Raw genomic sequence first — 10,127 nt, 5'->3', positions numbered from 1 at the left:
GAAAAGACAGCGCGCTGTCACACCGCATGCATGGATGTTACACCGACAGTCGTTTGCCACCGAAATGTGTGACACTAATGTCTGAGTAACATTACCCAATGCAACTATGCGATGCAGTCACACATTTCTTTGCCAAACCGATGTCGGTGTAACATCCATAAGTTCCACACGCAAGCTGACAGACACAGTCACAGAAGCTTGTTCTTCAACAGGGAACAAAATGCGAAAATTGGATTTTACAAAACGGATCCCGTCAGCGTCGATCCCGTTTTAAAGAGGAAAAAATAGCTTAAAACCAACTTGCTAGGGTTACGTCGTCTTGGTGTTGATGAAGACAAGTTTATATCGGATCTGCAAGCTCAAAAGTAGTCCCGCAGTTGTCTGAGTTGTATGAGTGGAACGTTAAATCAGACGCACTGCAGTGCAATTATTTACTATAAAATCTTACATTTGCGTGTACAGTACACTGGGACTTGGGAGTTAATCTGTTATATAGGGCTCGTAATCGCGCTGCTGCTGTTGTGATGTGTTACATTATAGACATGATGTCTGCAAAAAAACACTTTCTTTAATATAGAAAACATTTGTATCATAGCCTATTCTTCTTCCTCGTTGTATTGTTGTTTTTAATGTAATGAAAATAGGGAGCTTTATTATGAGGAAAAAACTGGTGTGTTTTCCCTTTTAAAATTGGGTAAAATCGCGCATTTTTAAACACATTTCCTTAACGGTTATCACTTATGTAACCGATAAACTTTTGCTCGCGACAACCCCCCCCCCCCCCCCCCCCCATGGTTTAAGTTGTGTTTATTATGTAATTGTATAATGGATGTCAGAAAATATGAAAAAATATATATATTGGAACCGTTAGGAACCGGAATCGTTAAGAGGGAATCGCTAAGGACTCGGAATCGTTAAAATCCTAACGAGTCCCAACCCTAATCGTATCGTATCGTTTTAAAATGCGGTAATCGGTATCGAATCGTTTTGCAATGCAAATATTTGATTGTATGGAAACGAAGTATTTGTGCCTTGTATTTGGCAATTTTACGAGGGAAAATGAAAAAGACAGGTCTAATTACCTTTCCATTCCATATAGCTACTCTTGGTCTATCGATAAATGTGTGTAATCTCTGTGTTTATGTCAAGGTGGGTTTCTCCATGTGTTGAAATATAATGTCCATGTATTTGCTAGATAATCACAGCTTTTACTTCCATAATAATAGATTTTTTACACATTTTACACAGATTTAATTTCTTTGCTAAATAATTAATATATCGATTTTAAATCATTGAATCGAATCGTATCGTAACACCATGAATGAACCAATATCATCCATGTATCGTATCGTGATGCGTATCGTATCGCTGTTAAAATGTATCGTTACACCCCTATAAAATAGCCAACCTTGGCCTTGGGCACTGTGAGGAGGCAAAGGCCAGGTGGATCTGCCTTGAGAAAAAAAGGTATAGTGTGTATAGTGTAACAAAATAAATAGTAATAATGTTATTAACAGTAACCTTTGTTATCTCTTTTACCTCTTTTACAAAGTGAATGATAGATTAAAAAAAATCACAGGACTGATAATATTTAATTTATAAAATGTCATCAATCTCTTCTACTAATGAATGCCAAGTCGTGAAAAGACTTATTTCCTGCATTCCTATTATCAGCGAAATATATAAATTATAAGGTGTCAAAAGCTCTCATTAATGTCTCAAAGATGTGTCGTGTGGAAAAGGGATTCGGTACTATCTTACAATCTTATCTTAGACACATCCCCACATTTGAAGGCAATGGTTTCTATATGTTTGTGGTCTAGCAATATTGCCAGAAAATGGCCTGACAATTAGTAGTGAAGGGAGGGCAGGGGTGGGCTCTGGATTGACATCATTCACCGGAATATCTAAGCTTAAAAAACTCATTACTGTATGTGTTGCTTAAGGACAACTTTGAGTTTTTACAACAAGGGTTCATATTTTACATTGTAATTAGAGAAAAGAAAAGATGAGTGTTAAAATGTTCTCTCATTTACGGCTTTCTATCGTTTTAGAAATTTGAATGATTTTGATTTCAGTGGGTGGGGGGCATGCGTACAAGTGGCTAAATATGTATTTTTAGACACAATAAGCCCATTCCCAAGATGCCCACAATCTTTCATGGGCAGATGTGACTTATGGGGGCTAGTAGTGTTACTGTAAATAGTAATAAAGAAATCGCCGGCTTATAGTGTCTAAAAGACATATTTAGCCACTTGTACGCATGCCCCCACCCACTGATATCAAAATGATAAAATCTCTAAAACGGCAGAAAGCAGTAAATAAAAACATTTTACCACTCTTTATTTTTCTCTAATTACAATCTAATAAAATATGAACCCTTGTTGTAATCCAGGATGCTATGAGCATGTTAGCTGTACAAAAGATTGGGTCCTAAAGCTGTTGGAAGGACACAGGAACAATAACACCAATATTAATGATGATGATGATGATGATAATTAGCAAAAATCAACAATAGCAAAATAAACACGATGGATTAAATGTGTGTTCAAATAAAATGCGCTCTGTGTTTCTGCGATTGATCTTCGTTTTACCTTGTCTCCCTCTGTTGTTGAAGGAAAGCAAGCTTAAAGGTGATTGTTAAGTGCACAGTGGAATGTGGGGTAGTTACGAGAAGTATGCGGGGGTGATAATGAAAATATCTTCTTTCTATGTATTAAATTCTCCCACATACTCACTCATAGACGTAGAGGCAACCATGCAATCCATCAACCTTCAACCTCATCGGGATCAGCGGGTTCCGTGTCTTGCTCAAGGACAGAGTGCTACTCTACCCACGTTGAGCACACACAGGTTCCTGCATGACCAGTGTTGTATTGGCCGTGTCACGTGGGACCACACCGTCCCCAATCTTTGCAGGAGCACGCACACGCACACGCACACGCACACGAATCGGTTAAAACAATCCTTAAGTTCACACCTCAATTTTATTGAATAGGTTATTTTTCTTCTTTTTTTTTTTTTTTAGATATTTGTTGCCAAAGTGAACGAATATAATTATAAATTAACAGGTATAAAAGAATGAAGAATGAAGGGACAACAACAACAATTCAACAAAATACTGTGCTTTGCTTTGACAACAATTCCACACGAAATGAAAGTGGAAACTCACCGATTTGCCAATAAAGGAAAAAAATAGAAAAAAAAGCTTAATTAAAAAGAGTGCAGTGTTGTCAAAGGAGAGTAAGCTTAAAGGTGATCATTAAAGAAAAGCACACAGTGATGGGGGTAGGGGTAGGGAGGGGGGTTGGATGGGGGTAGTTAGAAGTAGGAGGGGGTGATAATGAAAATTGTCCCTGCACTTGATTTCCTTAATCACTGTATGCCCCTCTTTCTGTTAATTGAAGATAATAATAGGATTTTAATTTTCTTATGTAGGTTACAGGAGAGCAAGAAATCATACTAGATGTCTGGGGCGATGAGGCAGATGAAGATAGACGTACAGACATAATCTATTACCGCCGTGCTATTAAATCATAACACTGTTCATGTGTCTTCATTGTTTCGAACAGCTTCAATTGGGTGGCCACGTTAATCTAAACTTCCAAAGTGCCTTTCAATGCCACATAGTACGAAGTTCTTGATGATTTGCAACCTCACTTAGTTTAAAGATATAATCTGCGTTCCAATGGATCCAATGTAGTCATTATTTAGCATACAGTAGTCATTATTTAGTCACAAGCTTTTGATTGGTTAAATATTTATAAACCCCACAGATAGACATAACCACTATCAACCAGGTGTCCTTATTTTGGGCATGTTGGCGAGCATTATTATTTTTTTATCTAAACAATTGTTGATCTACAAGCTCACATCATGCTCAGAAGTGACACGTTGTGAGCTTGTAGATCGACTATGTACGTATATATTCTCATAAGACAGTGGTATTCATTTTTTCCCAAAAGATCATTGTAAAATGATGCAGATACTGTACAAGGTTTCTGCGTGACAGCCACAATATTCATTTTCTTAGTGACCTAACAGGCATCTACAACAGCCAAAACAGCTTGTAAATGATGTACAACATTTGCCAGTAACCAGTTGAATTTGAGATCTACAACCATGTATTTCCTGTACTCTGTCTCCCCCAACGCAAGATAAATCTATGACCATATTACACCTCAAGATTATTGCGGGCCATTTGACTTCTGCTATTTATAAGCTCTAAAATGCTGGAAAGGATTTCTACAGCAATTACTGTCTATCCAGATGATAATAAATTTGACAGGGAACATGGCCGTTTGCTGAGAAATTGTAGTAATAATCACAAATTACACAGTGGAAATTATATTAACACCTTCTAAGCCTGGCCGTACTCCCTCGGACTTCCTACTGGGTCCCATCAGCCACGCCGTCTATTCCCGGACTTTTGATATAAATTATAATAAAAAAAAAAAAAACATCGGAAATTCTTCTCTGTGTCTTTTTGGAGCGATCTGAAAGGGTTAATATGCTCTGACAGTCATTTTCTGGTGCTGGGTGTGATACTCCTAATATCCAGCAGGCCACGCCGTTGACTCACATTCTGGATGGATGGCTGGCCAGGAGGAGCCTCATCCTCTCCCCAGTGTTGAAACTCAGCAAGAAGCTCAAACAAGATGGCTGGTCTTTGTCTCTGTTCGTGGATCGCGGTTTCAATCACGTTCGGGCGCCGCTTCTCTATCGCTCCTTTCCCTGCTTCGCCGCACGTAAACGAATGGAATTGATCTCCCCTCCGCCTCGCCAAAGTAAGATCGCCGACCTCTGCAGGATGAATATGTACGCTGTGTCGAGCACTCCAGTACGTGTTGTTATCATGTGGGCTTTGTTTTTTTAAAACATGTTTGTAAATAAATGGCTTATTTCTTCGGCGCTACCTCTGTTCAGAGGGTTCTGCCGCGGCTTGCAACGTGTTAACAGAATGTAATGGTACTACTGTAATCCTGTAGGACTTTTGATTATATTTTTTCATTTGTACTCAAATGACAGCTGACAATAAGGGATCTGAAATACCGTTATATCAGCCTCACACACAAATAACGCTGGTAAACAAATGACAAAAGGGTGTTTAAGTATAGGGGTGGGGACGGGAAGAGTAGATATAGAAACTGCTATTGATTGATTGTTTTGCATCTCAAATCTCTGTGTTTAAAGGTCTGACAGTAAGGGCACAGTCATATCTACTTCATAGCTATAGTATCGTAGTCAGAGGTGGAAAAAGTACTCAAATGTTTTACTTAAATAAAAGTGTCAATACTGTCAAAGTAAAGGCCTGTCTTCAAATGTTACTTGAGTAAAAGTACAAAAGTATTGGCATCAAAATATAAGTACAAAAAGTAAAAGTACAAAAATGTTTGAAAATAGTAGATCTACAAGCTCATAGCTTACAGATCTGGTCTATTTTCAAATAGTATTACATACAGTATGGCTGAAGTGGTTAATGTGCATGTTTTATAATATGATAATTGATATCTGCAAAGTAACTAGTAACTGAAGTTTTCAAATAATTGTAGAGTAAATAGTAATAAAGAAAGAGTAAAAGTACAACATTTTCCTCTGAGATGTAGTGGCGTAGAAGTAAAAGTTCTGAAAATTGGAAATACTCCAGTAAAGTACAGTAAGTAAAGTAAAAGTTACGCAAAATTGTACTCGAGTACGGAACTTGAGTAAATGTAGTACTTAGTTACTTTACACCACTGGCCGTAGTTAATGTAAGCTAGACTTCATATTCAACAAAGTCATGGGAAACACTGAGAAATGTAATCCTGCTTATCCTGGAAAATCTTTTCTTTAATTAAAATGGATAAACAGTTCATAATTAATCAATGTTGTATTGGTTTACACATTAGTGTGCCAGTTGGTACTGTAAATCACGTGCAATGCACCCTGTACTGGACTTTGTTGTACTCTATTGTGAGAATTGTTAAATTCTTCTGTAGGTGGTAGAATTGTATCACGCAAACATTCTTTTCTGATTCCTACCGTAACAACAGAGAAACGGTCCCTGACGTACAGTATGCCAGGTGTATGCAACATTGTTAGTCTGTGTTTAAAGTTTTACTTTTGTAGTGCACTTTGAAGATATTTGTTTTATGTTGAGGTCCATTCTGACCTACTGGGACTCTTACTTGATTTGTTGTTTTCCAGATGGTGGATAGGGCTGTTGAATAACACTTCAAAAATGAGGAAGCCCTCGCGGAAAGAGAACCGCTGACCATGTCTTTCACTGTGGGTGGAATATCTACAAGCTCACTCACAACGCGTCACACAACGCTCGGTTTCTGTTTAGTGTGACTTCAGACCAGAGCTTGCTCTGCGCGAGAGAGAGGGGGGAAGAGAGAGAGGGAGAGCTCTTTCAGAGAGAGGGAGGGTGAGAGCCTAAGTCATAGCGGTCAAGAGATGCACGCACATTCAAACATTTCAACAGGTGCTGGATCAAAATATAAATTCTTAAAAGAAGAAAAGCAGGTCTGCACACCGTCTTAATGCTCTTAGAATAATTTATTAACAGAGCGGTAAAAAGAAAAATACATTTTTGACCTCTCCGCCCTTCGTGAGGTATACTGAACAATGCGTCAAAGTGCAGGTACTGTATAGTGGTTAGTGGGCAGAGCTCACATCAGTTTCATGAATGGACTCAGTAATTCACCCACACAATTACCCGACAATGTAAATTTGCTGGCAAATATGGCCATTTATGGACTGGACATGGACGACGTCAGAGCGAATCATTGTCATTACTCAACAGTTTCTGTTGTGTGTGACACTAGACCAGAGTTCCATGAGAGAGGGAGGGAGGGAGGGAGGGAGGGAGAGAATGTGTCACCTGTTCTGCTAGTTTATGTGTATATTTGACTGTATGTGAGTGGCTAGTATGATGTAGTATCAGTAGATCCCCTAAGCTGGAATGACAGGCGCATTTTAATAGCTACTTACAGTAGTCCATCCAATTAACCAGTAAGACCAGCACCTGATTGGCTAGTGCCGGTCCATAGCCTTGTGGGATAAGTATTCCATAGCCTGAAGGGATGATTGTTCTACGATGTATTGATTCACAAAAATTACATTATTATTGTTGTTGACCCAATTGGACATTTTTAAATAAAAGCAAAAGAAATGCATATTTCTTGTACACATGTGACATTGATCCTGTTGGATAAGTATTCCATAGCCTGAAGGGATGATTGTTCTGCGATGTATTAATTCACCCAATTGAAAAAGAATTGAATAAAAACAACACAAGAAATGCATATTTCTTTGTATGTGAAATGCACAAGAAATATGACGGCGATTGACTTGGTAGTATGCGAGATCAGCAGACGGCCATGCACGCAGGCAAGCACACACACACACACACACACACACACACACACACACACACACACACACACACACACACACACACACACACACACACACACACACACACACACACACACGGGTGAAAACATGATATCCTGGTGGAGAAAAGGATTTTAACAGCCCCCAATACTTTACCTTACTTAACCTCACTTTGCCTTACTTTCCATTACCCATGAACTATGAAGACAACAATTTTTCTTGGAAAACAGATGTTTGTCTGATAGCCCATTGGCCATGATGGCACAATTATGACCATTGTACGGATGAAAGAGAAATAAATTGGTGTGTACTCAAGTCAAATCGAGCGAGTATGAAAAACTGCCATTTTTGTATGACGATCCAGAAGGAGGAAGACGTGGAGAAAAACTGCCTATCATCGTCAAGTGATTGGACTTTATATGTGGCATCTTTTTCCACATAGAGAAAAGGAGAGCAGTGAAGCAAACCATTGATTGATCTCTTAGAAGCAATCACAATGACCAGCTACCATAAAATAGGCTGCCGCCTGACCCTCAGAAAAGCGCCCTTCTATCACTTGTTCAGCGTACCTCATACATTTTGAATAGTTATATATTAGTGAATAGCACTGAATTGTCCAAAAGGTATTATTTGCTGTGCCTTTTTCATCTGTTGGACATTGCTCAGACGTTATTGGTCTCTAGCACCCCATCAAATCATAGCATCTCTGGCTCTCCCTCTCGTCTCGTTTCTCTGTGTCAATCATCTAGGCTACTCACCATGTCATTCATTCCCCTAATTCCTCTGTGCTCATGTAATCATGGGTTGTTACTGTTTGAGTAATGGTGAGATTATTTTTGTTTTATCATTACAAAAGCATTTTTCATTGGTTACAAGTGTGAATTCTACATGAGTGGATATAGGCATTTTTAATGAACAGCAGATTTAAATCCAACCAGTTGCAGAGTAACATAGCATCAGCCTTAGTTTTAATTATTATTGTGTATTTTTATACAAATGGGTAACGCACCCTTTAGTTCCTCATGTGTTAGGGTCAGTGTCAATTAAAATCGACATTTTGTCTTCATTTTGGTTTCATGTCATTTGAATAGACATTTGCCCAATTTTTACAATGTGCCTGAAAATTTCAAGTGGTGTAACCGCATAGAAATATTATGTTACACTTCACAATTTTAAGTAACATTGTTTTATGAGGACACTTTCATACATTTAATGTATGAAAGTGTAGTAATAAAACGATTAAAAATAAATTTGATTTTCATAAAGGGGAGGTGATCTGATTGGTTTCCAAAGCAATAGCCTGGAGAATTAAGGCCTGTCCATACTTTGACCGAAACCGCCGTTTTCGGTCAAAAGGTAAGGTTCGACTACAAAATGACGTCACTCGCGACTTCTGAAAAGCATTAGACCGAATGAGAGTTCGGAAATTTGCACGTCGGAAAGTCCAACTCGCCGAACATTTCGGTCAAAGTATGGAGAGGCCTTTAGCACTCTGCAGATTTGTTCTGGAACCATTGTGATTGGATTTCACTCTATCCAAAGTTGTTAGGGACCAATCAGGGCCCAGTATGCAATTATTATTTTTAATCTGCCCTTTGTAAATGCAGGTTCCTTCCAGAGATTCCAGACTAATATCTACGCAGTGATCTTAGTCTGGCCATGCCAGCCTATAGTGTTGTTTGCGACCGAAGGTCGCAGTTTAGTATGTGAAACAGCACATGCTGACTCTGTCTGGATGTCTGGACCTGTACACTTTTGTATGGTCTATGGGCTTGTCGCTCTGACATCACTGTGACGTGAGGGGAACCACTCTAAAAGAATGGGTTTGCGCTCTGACATCATGCTCTAACTTCACTGTGATGTCAGGGGAACCACACTAACAGAATCCCTTTTATGCCCATATATGGAGTTCCCTGATGTCATCAATATTAAGCCCACATCTAACAGGACTTCATATGGGAATGCCCATATATGGAGGCCACATCGACCACATACCACACTAACAGAATCCATATATGGCCAAGGCAGATGGCCAAGACAGCCCATACTGTATCTGTGTGGCTGTTTCTACAGACATGGATCTCCATGTATGGGCATAAAAGGGATTGTATGTACTGTATGATGTCAGATGTCATAGACATCATGGGACTTTCACATAACCAATAACTGAGTAAGCATGTTTGGGCTCTCAGAGCATATCTCCATACAGTACATGGATCTCCATGTATGGGTACCAGGGGTCTCCATATGGGTAACTGGTCCGATATACATCACTGACCAGATGGCCAAGACATGGCACGATGGTCGCTTGTCGCCCTGAGGCGTCTTTGCGACCGTAGGTCGCACTTACTATCAAAACCTGCACAAACTGTGAGTCAGTCCGTCAGTCCGTCAGTCCGTCAGTCAGTCAGTCTGTCCGTCTGTCTGTCACACCTCACACGTCACACTATTGCCCTGCTCATATCTCCGCAACCGTTGCCCCGATCCATGCCAAATTTTGCACACACGCTCCTTGGCTGCCAAACTACAACCTCCAAGGACCCCCGGAGCTCCTGCAGTGGAGGACCCCCTCCACTGCAGCTCACATAAAATGCCGTAACTCGGCCTAGGAGCGTCCGGGAGAGCCGGGGCCGGTACCTATTCGTCCGCCAAGGCAACACGGAGACCCCACCCCTCATTTCTCACATGGCCCTCTTCTAGCGCCACCATGAGGCCGATTCTTGCAAAACACATTTTTGGACACTGCT

This window comes from Nannobrachium achirus (assembly GCF_963921795.1).
Source record: "Nannobrachium achirus genome assembly, chromosome: 17".
NCBI lineage: Eukaryota > Metazoa > Chordata > Actinopteri > Myctophiformes > Myctophidae > Nannobrachium > Nannobrachium achirus.
The sequence above is the reverse complement of the archived record's forward strand: the minus strand, read 5'-3'. Positions refer to the sequence as shown.